Genomic DNA, 21154 nt, shown 5'->3' on the forward strand with positions numbered 1-21154 from the left:
GGGACAGTAGTGCCCTATTCTTAGGATCTTCAAGGCCTGGTGTGACACAGAGTGAGTTGGCACAGCACTGGCATCTGCTACAAGCCAGGGGACAGCTGGGATCAAAGTAGTGTTTAAGGAAGTTCCCCTCAGTTTCTGGGCCCACAGACTGCAGATGCAAACCCATTCGTGGTGTCCAAGAACCAATCCTGGGGATGGTTCCTGAAGAACCAGTGTTGATGCTCTGCCAGCTCATATTTAAACTGGGGATTAGGCAACACCACCTCAGGCTGATGGGTTCAACGCACCTGTATTCACTGGGAGGAAGAAACTTTCACAAACGTGAACAAATACATTAGTGACAAGTTCTATTACAAACTATAGCACACAGAGGGCTGGAGGAAGTTGACAAATTATTAGACTTGTTTACCCTATAGGCCCATGCAATTCATCCAGAGTAATTAATCTGAAAGAGAAAATTAGCCAGAATACATTAGTAATGTGGAGGAAGCTGAGCAGCTTAAACTACCTCTAAGAAGAAATGAAAATACATTTGAGGTAGACAAATAAATATATCCTATGTATTTAGTACATTTATAAGTACATTTCCATAACTCCTACAGAAAAAAACCAAATGAACTTTTCGGCCAACCCAATACAACCAGAGACATAATTTGTAGAGCTCCTGCAAAAATAAAATGTGGGCCCTCTTGTTCAAAAAGCAGGAAAAAAAAAGTACAGTTAAAGGTACTTAGAAACTTAGAAACAGAGACTCTTTTTATTTAGAAATATTTTATTATTAATACAATTTCATAGGAGTAATCTTATACAAAAGCAACAACACAAACTTATAAATTGAAAAATATATTCTGGTGTAATAATTTTATAAAACAAATAAATAATAAAAATATTTCATTAATTTGATATCTTGACTGAGCATAAGGTTTCTGTGGCTCCCTTTTCTGAAAATACCTTTACTAACTCATCAAAATGAGTATCCAAAGCAATTTAACTTTCTTTTTTTTTTGAATTTTATATATTTATTTATGTTATACAGCAGGTTCTTATTACTTATACATTGTATACCTATTAGTGTATATATGTCAATCCCAATCTCCCAATTCACCTCACCAACCTCCACCCCATTTTCCCCCCTTAGTGTCCATACGTTGGTTCTCTATATCTGTGTCTCTATTTCTGCCTTGCAAACCGGTTCATCTGTACCATTTTTCTAGATTCCACATATATGTGTTAATATACGATATTTGTTTTCCTCTTTCTGACTTACTTCACTCCGTATGACAGTCTCTAGGTCCATCCATGTCTCTGCAAATGACTCAATTTCATTTCCTTTTTATGGCTGAGTAATATTCCATTGTATATATGTACCACATCTTCTTTATCCACTTGTCTGCTGATGGGCATTTAGGTTGCTTCCATGACCTGGCTATTGTACATAGTGCTGCAATGAACATTGGAGTGCATGTGTCTTTTTGAATTATGGTTTTCTCAGGGTATATGCCCAGTAGTGGGATTGCTGAATCACATGGTAATTCTATTTTTAGTTTTTTAAGGAACCTCCATACTGTACTCCATGGTGGCTGTATCAATTTACATTCACACCAACAGTGCAAGAGGGTTCCCTTTTCTCCACATCCTCTCCAGCATTTATTGTTTGTAGATTTTCTGATGATGCCCATTCTAACAAGTGTGAGGGGATACCTCGTTGTAGTTTTGATTTGCATTTCTCTAATAATTAATGTTGTTGAGCATCTTTTCATGTGACTTTTGGCCATCTGTATGTCTTCTTTGGAGAAATGTCTATTTAGGTCTTCTGCCCATTTTTGGATTGGGTTTTTTGTTTGTTTTAATATTGAGCTGCATGAGCTGTTTATATATTTTGGAGATTAATCCTTTGTCTGTTGATTCATTTTCAAATATTTTCTCCCATTCTGAGGGTTGTCTTTTCACCTTGCTTATACTTTCCTTTGCTATGCAAAAGCTTTTAAGTTTCATTAGGTCCCATTTGTTTATTTTTATTTCCATTACTCTAGGAAGTGGGTCAAAAAAGATCTTGCTGTAATTTATGTCAAAGAGTGGCCTACCTATGTTTTCCTCTAAGAGTTTTATAGTGTCCGGTCTAAATATTTAGGTCTTTAATCCATTTGGAGTTTAGTTTTGTGTATAATGTTAGGGAGTGTTCTAATTTCATTCTTTTACATGTAGCTGTCCAGTTTTCCCAGCACCACTTATTGAAGAGACTGTCTTTTCTCCATTGCATATCCTTACTTCCTTTGTCATAGATTAGTTGACCATAGGTGTGTGGGTTTACCTCTTGGCTTTCTATCCTGTTCCATTGATCTATATTTCAGTTTTTGTGTCAGTACCATACTGTCTTGATTACTGTAGCTTTGTAGTATAGTCTGAAGTCAGGGAGTCTGATGCCTCCAGCTCCGTTTTTCTTTCTCAAGATTGTTTTGGCTATTCAGGGTCTTTTGTTTTTCCATACAAATTGTGAACTTTTTTGTTCTAGTTCTGTGAAAAATGCCATTGGTACTTTAATAGGGATTGCATTGAAACTGTAGATTGCTTTGGGTAGTATAGTTATTTTCACATGGTTGATTCTTCCAAACCAAGAACATAGTATATATCTCCATTTGTTTGTGTCGTCTTTGATTTCTTTCATCACTGTCATATAGTTTTCTGAGTACAGGTCTTTTACCTCCTTAGATAGGTTTATTCTTACGCATTTTATTCTTTTCATTGCAATGGTGAATGGGATTGTTTCTTTAACTTCTCTTTCTGATCTTTCATTGTTAGTGTATAAGAATGCAAGGGATTTCTGTGTATTAATTTTGTATCCTGCAACTTTACCAAATTCATTGATTAGTTTTCTGGTGACATCTTTAGGATTATCTATGTATAGTATCATGTCATCTGCAAACAGTGACAGTTTTACTTCTTCTTTTCTGGTTTTCATTCCTTTTATTTCTTTTACTACCCTGATTGTCATTGGTAGGACTTCCAAAACTATGTTGAAAAATAGTGGTGAGAGTGGACATCCTTGTCTTGTTCCTGATTTTAGAGGAAATGCTTTCAGTTTTTCACCATTGAGAATGATGTTTGCTGTGGGTCTGTCATATATGGCCTTTATTATGTTGAGGTAGGTTCCCTCTATGCTTATTTTCTGGAGAGTTTTTGTCATAAGTACGTGTTGAATTTTGTCAAAAGCTTTTTCTGCATCTATTGAGATGATCATATGGTTTTTATTCTTCAATTGGTTAATATGGTGTATCACATTGATTGATTTGTGTATATTGAAGAATCCTTCATCCCTTGGATAAATCCCATTTGATCATGGTGGATGAACCTTTTAATGTGTTGTTGGATTCTGTTTGCTAATATTTTGTTGAGGACCTTTGCTTCTATATTCAACAGTGATATTGGTCTGTAATTTTCTTTTTTTGTAGTATCTTTGTCTGGTTTTGGTATCAGGATGATGGTGACCTCGTAGAATTGATTTGGGAGTGTTCCTTCCTCTGCAATTTTTTGGAAGAGATTGAGAAGGATGGGTGTTAGCTGTTCTCTAAATGTTTGATAGAATTCACCTGTGAAGCCATCTGGTCCTGGACTTTTGTTTGTTGGAAGATTTTTAATCACAGTTTCAATTTCATTACTTGTAATTGGTCTGTTTATATTTTCTATTTCTCCCTGGTTCAGTCTTGGAAGGGTATACCTTTCTAAGAATTTGTCCATTTCTTCCAGGTTTTCCATTTTCTTGCATAGAGTCAGTTGTAATAGTCTCTTATGATGCTTTGTATTTCTGCTGTGTCCATTGCAACTTCTTCATTTTCATTTTGTATTGATTTGAGTCCTCTCCCTCTTTTTCTTGATGAGTCTGGCTAATCATTTATCAATTTTGTTTGTCTTCTCAAAGAACCAGCTTTTAGTTTTATTGAGCTTTGCTATTGTTTTCTTTGTTTCTATTTCATTTATTTCTGCTCTGATCTTTATGATTTCTTTCCTTCTACTAACTTTGGGTTTTGTTTGTTCTTCTTTCTCTTGTTCCTTTAGGTGTAAGGTTAGGTTGTTTGAGACTTTTCTTGTTTCTTCAGAAAAACAATTTAATTTTCTATTGACATAATTGACAGCAACATCACTTGCTCTTGGCAAATGAAAGGTCACAAAACATTTTTTTTTATTTTTTAATTTTAAGTAGAATCTTTTGTTGATGCAACTATGACTGAAGGTTATTATATGCTGTGAAAACTGTAGGATAAATTTCTGTTACATTATTTTGAAATGTGATTTAAAAAATTTTAATTAATAAAAATAAGTACTATTTAAAGTGTCAGCAAACACTTTGAATTTAAAATGTATTGTCACTTGGTCATAAATTGTATGGTTTTAAATAAATTTTTCAGTGTTCAAAAAAAAGAAATACATTTTTTAGTGTACCTAAAGATAATCATTTTTGTGGAACAATTTTTAAAAATATTATGAACTTTGTATTCGAATATAAATTCAGTTTGCTATTTTTAAAAAATAAACTTTACATAGTACAGCAGTTTTATGTTCAAGGCAAAATTGAGCAGAAAGTGCAGAGAGTTTCTGCCCCCACATGCATTGCCTCTCCTACTACCTACATCCCCCACCAGATGGTACATTTATTGTAGTCCATTAACCTACACTGACACATCATAATCACTCAGTGTCCATAGTTAACTTCAGGGTTCCCTTTTGGTATTCTGTATTCTGTGGGCTTGGGCAAATGTGTAACATGAACCCACCTTTATAGTATCATACAGAACTGTTTTGTTGCCCTACAACTCCTCTGTGTCCCATCTCCCTTCCTCCAATTCCATCCTTTCCTTCCTTCAGCCTCTGGAAACCACTGATCTATTTACTGTCTCTGTAGTTTGCTTTTTCCAGAATATCATAAAGTTGGAATCATCTTTCCAGATTGGCTTCTTTCAGTTAGTAATAAACATTCAAAGTCCCTCCATGTCTTTTTATGGCTTAATAGCTCATTTCCTTTTAGCACTAAATAACATTCCGTTGTCTAAATGTTCCATAGTTTGTTTATCCATTCATCTACTGAAGGATATCTTGGTTGCTTCCAAGTCTTAGTGATTATGGATAAAGCTGCTATAAACAAGAACCTGTGTGCAGGTTCTTGTGTGTACCGATTTCATTTTAAAAGTAAATTTCCATGATCATGTTTTAATGTTTCCTCTGTCATTTCCTGTAACTTGTGGATGAAATACAAGAACCCAAAAGCAGATTCATGATTTGCACACAATTCAAAACTCCTGTTTCTGCAGTCAATCACTGTATCTTCAATAACATAGCAATTCATTTTAAAATTATCCTCCTCATCAATAATATGTTCCTCTAAAGGTTCATATGGAGATAGTGTTATTTACCATCGAATATGATATCCTTAAATTTAATTTCTACTTTTAAGCTTGTGGGTATTTGCTTTGCAGTTTTGCAGCAGTTTTCAAAACAAGAGATTCTAACTCTCTGAGGATTTCTAATAACTCCCTGATATGCTTTATTGCAATGTCCATACATATGCTTTTATTTTGTAATAAAATAAAATTTTACTAGCTCCAGCAGTTTCTCTCTCAGGCTGGAGAGTTAATATTTGTGCAGATGCTGCAGATGGGGGCTCCACTGTGGGTCTCAGCCCTGCTCCCACGTGGGGTCCCCTTCTCTCCCTCAGCTGTCACCTCTGCCACCAAAGCTCCTGTTTTTGACTGCCACCTCACAGGCAGATGCACATGCCTTTTCTGCTCTTGTCTCTTTTCTCAGCTAGTTGTCACTCTCTCCCTTCTCTTCTCTTTCCAGGCAGTGTGGATTCGGGGAACTTCCTCCCTACACCTTCTGTTCAAATGCCCCCAAAATCAAACTTGGGTTATTTCTCTTGGAGGGAAAATTAGGGGTCTGGGGAAACTGCCCACAAAGTCATCTCAGCTTTGCTGCCTTTGCCCTCATAGTAAGTTCAAACCATTAGCCCATTTCTCTCCATCCTTCTCTGAAACTCCACCAGCCTGTTGTTGACCCCAGCACCAATGTTTGAGCCTCATTGTCCTCAGTTTCTCTTTCCTAGAGTGAGGAGCAGCTCTGCCTATTCAACGTTGTCAGGTGTGTGAGCCCCAATATCCTTTCCCACCTCTCCAGGTCATGCACCTGAGGCTACCAGAATACAGGATTTCCACCACTTCTTAACCAGGCAGTGCTCTGGGTATCTCTATACTTTGCACTTGTTCGTCCAGCTTCCCAAAGGGCCGTTACCACTTCTCATCCTCCTCATTAATCAGATTGAATTCTACCTCCTCCAGGAAATCTTTTTCAAGTGTTCTGGTTTCTTCATCTTCTTCTCATAGCATCTTTAAAGATTTCTGTTAGATCAGGGACAACATTTACCATGATTATTTGCTCACACATCTGCCTCTTTCAAACCACTGATGAATCTTGTGATGATTTTGACAGGAAATCTAAAGGTTCTGTATTTTACCCCAAATCTCCTCTGCTTATGACGAGTCTTAGCATAGTTTATTTTTTCTCTTCTACCCCATCTTGCCATGATTCTTCCCCTAATCTGATAACTCTAATTTGCCTCATAATTGAGTCACATCTCTCATTTATTCTCCTCTACTCTCATTACCAGGATAAAATAGCATAATACCTTTACATGTTCATAAAGACTTCAAACTCATTATCTGTGAAAAGAAATATATTTGACATGAAATCTGAGAATTTACAAATCCAAAGTTGAGGCACAAATCAGGTAATAAAATGTTTTAAGCTCTGAAAGAGGAAAGCAAAGAGAAATATGTGCATATGCCTTTGTGTGTGTGTATGTTTGTGTGCAGGTATATATTAACCAGATAAGCTCATCAGAGTAATTTCGTTGAGACTCACAGACTTAGAGAACAAACTTATGGTTACTGGGGGGAAGGGTGGGGGAAAGGGATAGTTAGGGAGTTTGGGATCGACATGTACACACTGCTATATTTAAAACAGATAACCAACAAGGACCTACTGTATAGCACAGGGAACTCTGCTCAATGTTATGTGGCAGGCTGGGTGGGAGGGAATTTTTTGGGGGAATGGATACATGTATATGTATGGCTGAGTTACTTTGCTGTGCACATGAAACTATCACAACATTGTTAATAGGCTATACTCCAATACAAAATAAAAGGTTTTTTAAAAAGGAGAGTAATTTTGTTGAGGCAGAAGCCAAGAGACACAAAACTAGGTTACTCAATGACCCATGATACTTTTGAAAATTGTCTTCTATTTTTTCATCCTTCCCCTTACTTCACTTCAGCAAATGGAGGGGAAGTGAAGTTAAAATACAAGATGGCCAGTTTTATGACAGGGCAAAAATTGATTACAAAGAAGAAGCAAAGACTAGAAAATAGAAAAAAAATGCTCTCCATAACTTGCATGTTAGTCACCTCCAAACTTCAACCTGTTAGAGGTGGTCTTTCCTAAGATAAGCAAGAAATTCCTTTATATCTTCTTATTTTTATATAATTTCATGTGCACAAGAAGCCCAAGGTGATTTGTGAGGACTAGGGAGTTTGGCTGTTGTCAGACACTAATTTTCTTTATTAGATGAAATGAGGAGAAATTGATGATGCTGTTCATTATCTTTGGAGTATGGTTGAACTTTTTGGAAGTTTGGAAGCCTTGGGAAAATTTGAGCCAATTTACAGGCTATTTTTTAACTTTTTATTTTATATTGGAGAATCACTGATTAACAATGTTGTGTTCATTTCACATGTACAGCAAAGTGATTCAGGTGTACATATACATGTATCTATTCTTTTTCAAATTCTTTTCCCGTTTATGTTGTTACATAGTATTGAGCAGAGTTCCCTGTGCTATACAATAGGTCCTTGTTAGTTATCCATTTTAAATGTAGCAGTGTGTACAGGCTATTTTAATTGACTAACAACATCTCTTAACTTCACTAATTAACATATGTGGTGCTACGTATTCCTTGGCCCTTCAAGAATTCTGACGCCCCCTTCTCCTGCTACCCCCACTTTTTGACTTGGGATTCAAAGAGTGGCTTACATGGTATAAAGATGTGATCCTTCTTGATTAGAAAAATAGCTGGGGCATGAATCAGGAAAGGGGTAACTTTGGCGGCCTTAGCAAAAGCTAATAAAGAGGAAGTGTGATAAAAGGATGAGGGAAAAGACAAATCTTACCACTGAGAAATCTAAATAACTATTATAGATACAAGTTAAGGTAAAGCAAAGACACTTCAATGTCTAATTTTAAAAGTCAAGACAAATTTCTCTTGAGCCCAGCAAGAGGTGTATTTGAGGAGCAGAGAATTAGGAGAAGTGAGGTGAGAGGAATCCGTACATACATAAGGAGAATTGTTGGAGAATAAATTTCTGTATCCTTGGTTAGCTGGCTTTTCTGCAATGTTGTCTCCCTTTAGTCAGGAAACCTATGAGTAATAGGATGTAATGAATGCATTAAAACCTGACTATGTTAGATGTGGTACATGTGGTAGATTGTGTTAGGGAAATGGCCACAATGCTATCTCTCAACACATATGCTCTTTGGCAATGGTTTCTTGTCTCTCCTGACCCCTGATTCAAAAGGGGAATCTATTTCCTTCCCTGGGAATCTGGACTAGCCCTTGAGTGCTCTAAACAGTAGAATGTGGCAGAGTGATGTTCTGAGACTTCCAAGCTCAGTTATTAAAAATATCTGGCAGCTTTGACTCTTGTGCTCTGGGATAAGCCAGCTACCAGGTAAGACTTCCAATTTCCTCAAGACTGCCATGCTGTAAGTGATGGGGAGAGGCACAGAGAAAAACAAGGCACCCACAAGTAGCAGAACCCAGACCAACCTGCTAGCCATGTGATTAAGACCATCTTGGAAACAAATACTACAGACCAGTCGAGCCACCTGGTGACACCACGTAGAGCAGAGTACTGCTTTCCCCTCTAAGCCCTGCCTACATTGCAGAATCATGTGTAAATAAATCATATTTCAAACCACTAAGTTTTAAGGGGGTTGCTAACAGCAATAACCAAAGCATGACCTCATACACCTTGAGGTTCCCTACACTAATCATACTATTTGTACAAATGGAGGCACATTAACAGTAACTGCCCCAATTGACAGCCCTCAATAGACCACCCCGTACACGTTCTTTTAGAACATCCTAACTCAACTTCAGAGAGTAGTCCTTAAAAACCACCTTTTCTGTCCAATTGTGTAAAACTTTTCCACTTTGATTTCAAGGGCATGGATACCATGTGCTGGCTGAGAAGATAATAGATGGAGAAAATAGTGTAACTCCAATACATGAGTAATTTCACAGCACTCTGGTAAGATGTAGTCTCTTTGCTATATTCAGGGTTTAAAATCTTAGCTAAGACCCTAGAGTAAATAAGAAACATGCTGGAAGCAGACCCTGTAAGCCTTTGCTCCCTTAAAGCAGTTATTAAAATGTGCCTCCTGGTGGAGAATTACCGTTGTTTGTATGCTCCCCACCATACACACATGGCACATAAATATAGGTTAGTAAATAAGAGCCTTCCAAACAATTAGGTTTGCTAGTCTGAAGTTTCTTGGGATATCATAATCCTTTTTTTTTTTGCAGTACGCGGGCCTCTCACTGTTGTGGCCTCTCCCGTTGCAGAGCACAGGCTCCGAACGCGCAGGCTCAGCGGCCATAGCTCACCGGCCCAGCCGCTCTGCGGCATGTGGGATCTTCCCGGACGGGGGCGCGAACCCGTGTCCCCTGCATCGGCAGGCGGACTCTCAACCACTGCGCCACCAGGGAAGCCCGGATATCATAATCTTTAAGAGCACATAAATTTATTGTTGGATTACAGCAGTAGGAGAGATAGGGAAAGTTATGAATATAAAATATAAAAATATAAAATGGTAAACAAGGGGCTCAGTGACCTTATTAAGATTGAGTGAGTTGATTAAAAGCAGTTTCTGCATCAGCCTATCTTCTGCTTTGGTGGGAAAATGACATTTGTATAAAGAATTGTAATTTTTCCAAGATTTGATTTTGAAAAATTTCAAAAACAGAACATTGAAAAATATTTACAATGAATATCTAAATACCTCCACCTAGATTTTACCATTATCATTTTATTATGCATGCTTTATCACATATTGATCACTTAACTTCTGAAGCACTTCAGAATAAATTGCAGACATCAGTACACAACTTTTTAGATGCTTAAACATGTATGCCAATAACTAGATTTCAATATTTGTTTATAGAGACTCTGTAAAATTTATACACTATGAAATGCATAAATAATAAGTCTACATTTGATGTTTTTCCAAAGGTATACATGTAATCTAAACCTTATCAAAATATACAATATTAATCTCACCACAGGAAGTTTCCTTATGCCGCTTCCCAGTCAGTATTCATTTCTACTTCACTCAAATTGGCAATCATTGTTCAGATTTGTTTTCCAAGATCAGTTTTTCTTGTGTAGAATTTCGTATAAATGTAATAGAATCGTGTAGTCTATTGTGTGTAGGGCTTTTTGCCCAGCATATTTTTGTGATTCATCCATGGTCTTGCATAGGTCACACATTTGTTCCTATTCATTGTAATGTTGCATTGCAGGAATGTACCAAAGTTTATTTATCCATTCATCTATCAATGGATACAAGTGATGTTTTCCAGTTTTTAACTATTATAAATATAGCTGCTATGGACATTCTTGGGAAAGTCTTTCCATAAACATGTTTTCATTTCTCTGGAACAAATAATAGGAGAAGAATTCTGGGTCGTAGAAAAGGCATATGTTAGGCTTTTTAAGAAACCATCAGAATATCTTCTGTGCCAGAACATTTTCAAGTGTTTGTACCATATTACATTCCTACTAACATTGCATGAGTGTTCCAGCTTCCCTGTTCCTCACCAACATTTGGTGTTTTAGATCTTTTAAACTTTAGCCATTTTGGTGGTCATTTTTCAGTTTGAGATATCTCATCATGGATTTAATTTAGATTTCCCCAATGATAATTGAGATTGATAACTTTTTAATGTGTTTATGGGCAATTCATACATATTGCTTTGTGGAATGTCTATTAAAATATTTGGTCCATTTTTTGTTAATGTGTAGGAGAAGTAAGAGTTTCATCTTGTCTTGTGCTTGATCATAGTGAGATGAGAATTCAATATTTGATCATTAAATGTGATGCTAGTTGTAGGGTTTTTTATATGCTCTTTATAAGATTTAGAATGTTCTACTTCAATTTGGCTAAGAGATTTCATCATAAATGGTTGTTGGATTTTGTCAAGTTATTTTTATGTATACATTATAAGATTATGTTTTTTCTCATTTATTCTCATAAGATGGTGGAATGCATTAGCTGATTTCAAATCAGTTTTAGCTTTTGGAACAGTTTTAGATTTACAGAAAGTTTGAGAAGATATTACAGAGAGCTCCCATATACCCTGCATCCAGTATCCCCTATTATTAATACCTTATATGAGTATAGTTCATTTGCTACAATTAATGAACCAATATTGATATGTTATTTTAAACTAAAGCCCATATTTTATTCATATTGTCTTGGTTTTTACCTAATGTCCTTTTTCAGTTTTAGGATCCCCTCCAGGATACCACATTGTATTTAGTTGTCATTTCTCCTGAGACTCCTCTTGGCTGTAAAATTTTCTCAGATTTTCTTTGACATGGATGACTTTGACCAATTTGAAGAGTACTGGTGAGGTATTAGAGAATGTCCCTGTATTTGACTTTTTCCTTATATTTTTCTAATGATTAAACTGGGGTTATGGATTTTGGAGAGGAAAACCAGAGTTTAAGTGCCATTTTTATCACATCAGGGACATATATTATCAACATGTTTTACCACTGTTGATTTTGACGATCACTGGTGGAAGTTGTGTTTGCAAGTTTCTCCATAGTAAAGTGACTCTTTATTCCTCCCTTTCCATGATGTACTCTTTGGAAGGAAGCCACCTGCACAGCCTATGTGTAAGGAATGGGGCTTGGGCTCCCTCTTCTTGAGGGTGAAGAATCTACATAAATTATTCAGCATTCTTCTTCACAAAAAATTGGTCTCTTCTCCATCATTTATTAATTTATTCAATTATTATATTAGTATGAACTCATTGATATTTATTTTATACTTTGTGTTATAGTTTAATGATACTTTGTCTATTTATTTTGCCCAAATTGTTCCAGCGTTGCCCATTCGGAGCTCCTGTACCCTTCAATGTATGTGTGATGTTAGCTGTAGGCTTTTGTAGATGCTCTTCTTCAGAATTAAATGATTCTCTTTTATTTCTAGGTTGTTGAGATTTTTTTTTATCACAAATAGATGTTGAATTTTACCAAATGCTTTTTCTCCATCAACTGATATGATCATGTGGCATTTTTTCTTTAGAATATTAATGTGGTAAATTATATTGATAGATATTTTTAAAATAGTAGACTATCTTTTTTTCACAGGAGTAAACCAAACTCCCCAATTTGGTGGCAAGGGCTTACACTATACATATATATATATATATATATATATATATATATATATATATAGAGAGAGAGAGAGAGAGAGAGAGAGAGAGAGAGATACATAAATAGATATATAGATTTAGATATATAGATATAGATTTAGTTTGCTAATATTTTGTTGAGACTTTTTGTGTTTATGTTCCTGAGGAATAATATTGGTCTATAATTCTCTTTATTTTTTTAAAGTAGTGTCTTTGCCTGGTTCTGGTATCAGGAAGATGAGGCACTCAAAAATAATTTTGGAAGTGGTTTTTCTATTTTCAGGAAGAGATTGGACAGAGTTCTTGTTATTGCTTCTCTAAAGTTTGGTAGACTCCACCAGTGAGGCGATCTAAATCTGATAATTTCTTTTCTGGAAAGTTTTTAACTACTAATTAAATTTTCATTATATTAGTAGGACTATTCAATTATTTGGTCTATCGTGGGTGAGTTTTGATAGTTTGTACTCTTCAAGGAATTAATCCATTTTATCAAAGTTGTCTAATTTATGTGCATAGTGCAATTTGTAGTAGTCCCTTATTTTTGTAATGTCTGTGAGACTGGTCGTGAAAATCCCTCTTCATTCCAAATATTTGTAACTTGGGTGTTCTCTTTTCATTATCAGTCTTGCTAGAGGTTTCTCAGTTTTACTGATCTCTGATCTTTTCAAAGGATCAGTTTGAGTTTGCTGATTTTTCTCTACTTTTCTGTTTTTATTTTCAGTGATTTCTGTTCTTATTTTTTATTCACTTCCTTCTTGTTTTTTATTTACTTTGTTCTTGTTCTTCTTTTCTATGAAGTAAAATAACTGATTTCAGACATTTCTTCATTTCTAAGTGCTGTTACTTTCATTTTCAGCACAACTTTATTTGATTTCAACATATTTTGATATGCTGTATATATATATTTTTTAACATCTTTATTGGAGTATAATTGTTTTACAGTGTTGTGTTAGGTACTGCTATATGACAAAGTGAATCAGCTATATACATATGAATATCCCCATATTTCCTCCCTCTTGCATCTCCCTCCCACCCTTCTTATCCCTTTGGTGGTTGCAAAGCTCTGAGCTGATCTCCCTGTGCCATGCAGATGCTTCCCACTAGCTATTTATTTTATATTTGGCAGTATATGTATATCCATGTCACCCTCTCACTTCGTCCCAGCTTACCCTTCCTCCTCCCTGTGTCCTCAAGTCTATTCTCTACATCTTCATCTTTATGCCTGTCCTGCCCCTAGGTTTTTCAGAACCGTTTTTATTAGATTGCATATATATGTGTTAGCATATGGTATTTGTTTTTCTCTTTCTGACTTACTTCACTCTGTATGACAGTCTCTGGGTCCATCCACCTCACTACAAATAACTCAATTTCGTTTCTGTTTATGGCTGAGTAATATTCCATTGTATATATGTGTCACATCTTCTTTATCCATTAATCTGTAGATGGAAACTTAGGTTGCTTCCATTTCCTGGCTATTGTAAATAGAGCTGCAATGAACATTTTGGTACATGACTCTTTTTGAATTATGGTTTTCTCAGGGTATATGCCCAGTAGTGGAATTGCTGGGTCATATGGTAGCTCTATTTTTAGTTTTTTAAGGAACTTCCATACTGTTCTCCATAGTGGCTATATCAATTTACATTCCCACCAACAGTGTAAGAGGGTTCCCTTTCCCCCACACCCTCTCCAGCATTTACTGTTTGTAGACTTTTTGATGATGGCCATCCTGACCAGTGTGAGATGATACCTCATTGTAGTTTTGATTTGCATTTCTCTAATGATTAGTGATGTTGAGCATCCTTTCATGTGTTTGTTGGTAATCTGTATACATTCTTTGGAGAAATATCTGTTTAGGTCTTCTGTTCATTTTTGGATTGGGTTGTTTGATTTTTTGATATTGAGCTGCATGAGCTGCTAGTAAAATTTGAAGATTAATCCTTTGTTAGTTGCTTCATTTGCAAATATTTTCTCCCATTCCGAGGGTTGTCTTTACATCTTTTTTATGGTTTCCTTTACTATGCAAAAGCTTTTAAGTTTCATTAGGTCCCATTTGTTTATTTTTGTTTTTATTTCCATTTCTCTAGGAGGTGGGTAAAAAAGGTTCTTGCTGTGATTTATGTCATAGAGTGTTCTGCCTATGTTTTCCTCTAAGAGTTTTATAGTGTCTGGCCTTACATTTAGGTCTTTATTTTGTTTGGAGTATATTTTTGTATATGGTGTTAGGGAGTGTTCTAATTTCATTCTTTTACATGTAGTTGTCCAGTTTTCCCAGCACCACTATTTGAAGAGGCTGTCTTTTCTCCATTGTATGTTCTTGTCTCCTTCATCAAAGATAAGGTGACCATATGTGCGTGGGTTTATCTCTGGGTTCCTATCCTGTTCCATTGATCTATATTTCTGTTTTTGTGCCAGTACCATACAGTCTGGATTACTGTAGCTTTGTAGTATAGTCCGAAGTCAGAGTGTCTGTTTCCTCCAGGTCCGTTTTTCTTTCTCAAGATTGTTTTGACTGTTCGGGGTCTTTTGTGTTTCCATACAAACTGTGACATGTTTTGTTCTAGTTCTGTGAAATATGCTCTCGGTACCTTGATAGGGATTGCATTGAACATGTAGACTGCTTTGAGTAGTATAGTCATTTTCACAATGTTGATTCTTCCAATCCAAGAACATGGTATATCTCTCCCTCTATTTGTATCATCTTTAATTTCTTTCATCAGTGTCTTATAGTTTTCTGCATACAGGTTTTTTGTCTCCTTAAGTAAGTTTATTCCTAGATATTTTATTCTTTTTGTTGCAATGGTAAATGGGAGTGTTTCCTTAGTTTCTCTTTCAGATTTTTCATCATTAGTGTATAGGAATGCCAGAGATTTCTGTGCATAAATTTTGTATCCTGCTACTTACCAAATTCATTGAATAGCTATAGTAGTTTTCTGTTAGCATACCAGAGTATGTCTGATGTCCAATACATGACTGAATTCCTCAAGTGCACTCAAGCTTTTCTTTAGGTACTCAGTGGAATATTTAAGATGAATTTGTTAGCAGTTGCACAGTGCCAAAAAGTTTTGTTCTTTCCTCAAATTTAGTGGGTTTTGAAACTTAAGAAATAAATCAGATTGAAAGTCCCTAGCATAATAAATTCAAAATGGCACAAAACTGCATAAAATATTACAGAATAAATTTTCTTACACTATTCATATGTCACACCCTAACTCTGAAACCAGCCCTGTGGAAAGGCTACTTAGTTCTAGTACAAACATCTTAATCTCTTGGTATGCCAAAGACACTATGAATTATGGTCACTTTTAAAATAATTTTTAGTAGAAAATTTTAAACAAAAATTACATATATTTAAGGTGTACAATGTGATGATTTGATATACACAGTGAAATGATTATAATTATTACTATGGTCAAGCTAATTAACACATCCAACTCCTCACATAGTTACCTTTTTTGTGTGTGTGTGAAATCTACTTTTAGCAGTGGATTAAGATCAGCATGCTTTGACAATGCATGGCAACTCCCATACAATTAAACATCACAATATAAGGTGGCACTGTGTCTCTTTCTGGCATTTTAGTCTGCCCTTCCCAAATTTTAGTTTTTCCTGTTATTTGGCAAGTTTTATTATATCTATTAATGATGATTCCTGCCAATATCCTACAGATGTGTCATTTTGCATATATCCCTGAAGGATGTTGGTATATGCAAACTAGCTACATCTGACCATCCAACTCCATGCTTAATAGGGTTGGATGCATTGTCTGAATGGAGAGAGAGTTAATTGTACCTCATTATGCCTTTGGGGTCCTCACATATTCAGACTAAATACAACACCATATTCAAACTTCAAAATGCTATTCCAGTAGGTGCTGCAGCAGCAGGGACCTTATAAAAAATGTGAATCTTAAAAAAGACAGATTAAAAGCCTGTCACTATTAGCACCTCCCAGGGTCCTATCTCAGAAGCAGCTGAAGCACAAGACTGAGCCTGAATAGCACAATTGTGCTTCAGAGTGTTGATTGAAGATTCCAGGATTTTATGAGAGACTGACACCTGCAAAAGCAATGTGAGTAAGACTACAGTTAATGTTTTCTTCTGTCATAAAGCTAAAGGTTAAAATATGATTCAGCGTCGTAGACGTTCAGGAGCTCTCTTGCATTACAAAATCCATCATATCCACTTGTGAAGAAAATCTCTAACAGTGCCACCTCTACACTTTTATATTTAAATCCATTATAGCTTGGGCTTATATCCTTAAATTTTCAAACTAGAAATGTTTTCATCTGAAATTTGATGATTTTAGAATTATGTTAATAAAGATATATCTATTTTCCAAATTGTATTTAAATAATATTTTCCTTTCTTGTGAGTTTGAAAAAATTATCTAAAAATTTAGAGCTCAGGGAAATATCTTTCTTGAGTAAATCTTTTGTCCATGTAAATGAAATTGAGCTTCAATATTGAATATTATTTCCTTGGATTGGGAGGGGAAAATGTGAATCCGTCTTTTGTCAGAGTGTCAATAATTAATACCTCAATTATTTAGGGTAGAGAGGTCAATCAGCAGGAATAAAAGGTGGGGGGGGAGAAATCTAAGGGAAATTTAGGATCTGCCTGCGTTTTCTAGAAGTAATGTTGAGGTTCCCCACTAAGTAGCCCATGGCTGCCCCATCTCTCCACCAACCAGCACAGGGCAGAGAATATGGTAGAAGCTCTGTAAAATTTATTATATTTGTGAATAAATAAATGAGTGGATAAATAAATGAATGAACACTCATGATGATTCTTGGATGCCAAATAAATAACTTTCAGTTAGTTCTTAGAAAAAGTTCTTAGAAAAAAAAAAGTTAGTCCTTCTTAAAACAAAAATCACATAGGAAAATGCATCTTCAAAAAGTCTTAAAAAATGTAAATTTGGGAGTAATTTAATGGCGTCTGATTCTCAGGCTCTCAATAAATGTATTTAATTTTGCTATCTCTAATACATGCTACCTTCACTCTTTTACCAAGTTGGAAAACCATTAAATGCATGTCTTCCTTAATCCCTATCAACCAGATAACAACAATCAGTGTTGTTATAGTCCCAACCCTTTGAAATTCTCTTCTGATTTGAGACAAAAGGACTTAGGTCTGTGGGGTGGCCTCAGGGTCTCTGAGTTGTGCACATTTTCAGGCCTTGGTTTCTCGCTCCCCTGCATGAGAGAAGCGTGGCCCGGGTAACACAGTTCTCATGTAGCACCGGCACAGCAGCAGTCGGGTACAGCTTTGGAATAAGGGACTGGATGCTGAGCGTCCTGGTGTCCCCTCAGAAACCCCGGCCCTCTGCATGTCTGGGGTGACCTTGTGGCTTCTTGTGTTGATCAAACAATGTGAAGTAGTTGCTCTTACTTAAGCCTCAGAGGCCAGACAGCAGAAGACTCTGTCATGGTTTACATCTCTCTGTGTTCATTCATATTAATATCAAAACTGTCTTGCTCTGTGTTTCATCAAAATGGATCTCCCTCTGCTTCAGTTTCCCAGATGGATGTATTGGACAGTATCTGGCTGAATGGCCTCCAGGAGGATTGGGAAATGCTCAGACATTTTGACTATGTTTGCAGGATTGGTCATCTGGATTCAGAGAAGAGAGCTCCAAACAATTATGCAGGATCAAAGCTGACATAATTTGGTCACATGAGACTTGGTAGGATCACAGATGTTAACTCAGAGAGGGGGAAGACCCAGATCCAGAAGGATGTGAGGTGCAGTGCGTGCAGGCAGCAGAGAGATACATCTGGTCTCCCTCATGCTGCAGACCTAATGCTTGGGCCTCAGAGCGGTTCCTTTCCAAGGTGCCCTTGATTCTTGCCTGGTAGATAAGAACTAGATAATAGCAAACATCTGGGAAAAGGAGGAAAGTTTGGAGATCCTTTCATTTTTACTCTTGTTTCTGTGAAGTTTAAAAGATTGGCATTTCTCTAAATCCTGAGGACCTATACCAAAAGACGAGTGAAAATCATGGCATTTATGTAATCATCTGGAATTTCTATGTTCAAGTACTACAGAAATTAAGAAGCAAAGTACAGTAGTTTGTCCATTAGTATCCGCAGGGAATTGGTTCCAGGATGCCCATGGTTACCAAAATCTGCTATGCTCAAGTCCCTTCTATAAAAGGTGCAGTATTTGGATATAACTTACACACATGCTCCCATATACTTTAAATCATCTCTAGATTATTTATAATGCCTAATAAATGGAAATGCTATGTCAATAGTAGTAAATACAATGTAAATGCTATGTAAACAGGTGCCCAAATGCAGCAAATTCAAGTTTTGCTCTTTGGAACTTTCTGAAAATTTTTTCCAAATAATCTAGATCTGTGGCTGATTGAATCCTTGTATGTGAAACCTTTAAATACGGAGGGCTGACTGTAAAACTCAAGCTATTATCTAGTTGATGCTATTGTGCTTTTCAGATTTACTTACTGCTTCCTGGGAGTCTACAACAGGTGCTATCACATGCACCTGAATTCACTCCACTCTCTGAAGCTTCCTCATGAGGACACTAAAGAGAAGCAACATATTTCACAGGAATAAAAAAGGAAACTGCTGCATTTCCCAGTTATAGAATTGGTGATGATGCCTACACAACTTTCTAAATATAATAAAATCCACTGAACTGTACACTTTAGAAGGACTGCTTTATGGTATATTAAATATTAATAAATCTAAATTTAAAAATATTAAATTGCTCTCACAAAGTGCAAAAAATAAGCCTTTTTAAAATTGAAGTATAGTTGATTTACAATGTCGTGTTAGTTTCAGGTGTACAGCAAAGTGATTCAATTATACATACATATATTTCTATTTCCCTTTAGATTCTTTTCCCTTATAGGTTATTACAGAATACTGAGTATAGTTCCCTGTATTATATGGTAGGTCCTTGTTGTTTATCTATTTTATATATAGTAGTGTGTCTATGTTAATTTCAAATTCCTAATTTATCCCTCCCCCGCTTCCTCTTTGGTAACCATAAGTTTGTTTTCTATGTCTGTGGGTCTATTTCTGTTTTGTATATAAGTTCATTTGTATCATTTTTTAAAGCCTTTAAAAATTTTTTTTCAAGTAAACTGAAATATATTGGAACATTATGGGAGGAACAGGGAGAGAGAAAGACTCCCAGAATCATCAAACTCTTCACTCACAGGAAATTAAGGGAAAATCATTAAAAGTCATAAATAAGAAAGAAAGTAGTGAATAGAGCCAGCCCTCCTATTGGCAGGTTTTGCAGCTGCCAATCAATCAGAAAATACATCCGAGGTTGGTTGAGTCCTTGGATGCAGAACCAGCAAATATGTGGAGGGCTGAATACTAGTATTTTATATTAAGGGACTTGAACACTCAGGGATTTTTGTATCTGCAGGGGTCCTGGAACCAACCCCTTGGATACTGGAGACAAATGTGTATAAAATATCACCACGACGAACATTATCTGGTGAGCTACTTTCCAATCACAAGCCTGTCAACCACAGCGCTAAGATCCTCTTTGAATTCATGTTGCTTTAGTCTGTATTGATTATAATGATCTCTCTCCTGTCCCACTTCTCAGAAAGAGGGCGGTCCCCAGAGAAAAGTCCTGGAACATTGTCTTGATTCTGGACAATGGGACAATTTTGAGTGATAAAACTCCCTCTTACTTTTCACACCCATTTTCTTCATTGCTTGAAAATTCTCCCAGGACATCATTGTTCAAATGCCAGTATTCCTGTAGTAGGGAGGTGTCAGTACAACTCCCAAGTTGTAAGTCTCTGGAAGTGTGAATTATAAATGCATTGAGTCCAGTTATATGATATTTTCCATCTTACACAATCTTCAGAAAGGCTTAAAAATGGAATATGGACACAATTTAGGGCAGTAGATCTCAAACTTTAGTGTGTATCAGAAACAGTTGGGGGCTTGTTAACACATGTTGATGAGATGCTCCCTTGAGTTTCGGGATCAGTAGGCCTGGGGTAGAGGCACAGAATTTGCATTTTGAACAAGTTCCAAGTGATGATGCTGTTGGACTGGGAACCACATCCTGGAACCACTGATTTATGGGATGAAAGGTATAAAGTTTTACCCTCTTCCTTTCAAGGGACATGGAGAAAGATCATGTGCTATTCATTAAATAACTAAATACTCCCTCTTTGGATTTTTTTTCTTTTCATTGGTTCCAGGGTTTACAGAGACTATGAAACCAGCCTTAATGATAAAGATTTCATTTTCTTGCTACTCTGTTTTTTCCTTATTCTGGAGCCTAGCTAAAAAGGAGATAGTATTTAGGGATTCCTGTTGTCATTTTTATTTTGAAATTGTTTCGTCTTTAGCTTTCAGTAAAACTGCTAAATCATCTTTTAGAGGTTTGGCATTATTCTTATTCTATTACTATTACAGAAGAGGAAGAAATCAATATCTTTTCTTTCTTTTAAAATTTTTTCTGCAACTATCTCATATGTGTTAATTGCTATTTTCTTAAGAGAATAATTCTGCTTACCTAAAGCCTTTCTTCATAATATTCATCAGTGCAGTATTTACTTTTCTTTTTAAGTGTTCAGCTTGCTGAGACATCCTCTCTACAGAGTTGCTCTTTTTCCCCAACTTTATTT

The sequence above is a fragment of the Orcinus orca genome, chromosome 3, assembly GCF_937001465.1.
Source record: "Orcinus orca chromosome 3, mOrcOrc1.1, whole genome shotgun sequence".
Classification (NCBI taxonomy): domain Eukaryota; kingdom Metazoa; phylum Chordata; class Mammalia; order Artiodactyla; family Delphinidae; genus Orcinus; species Orcinus orca.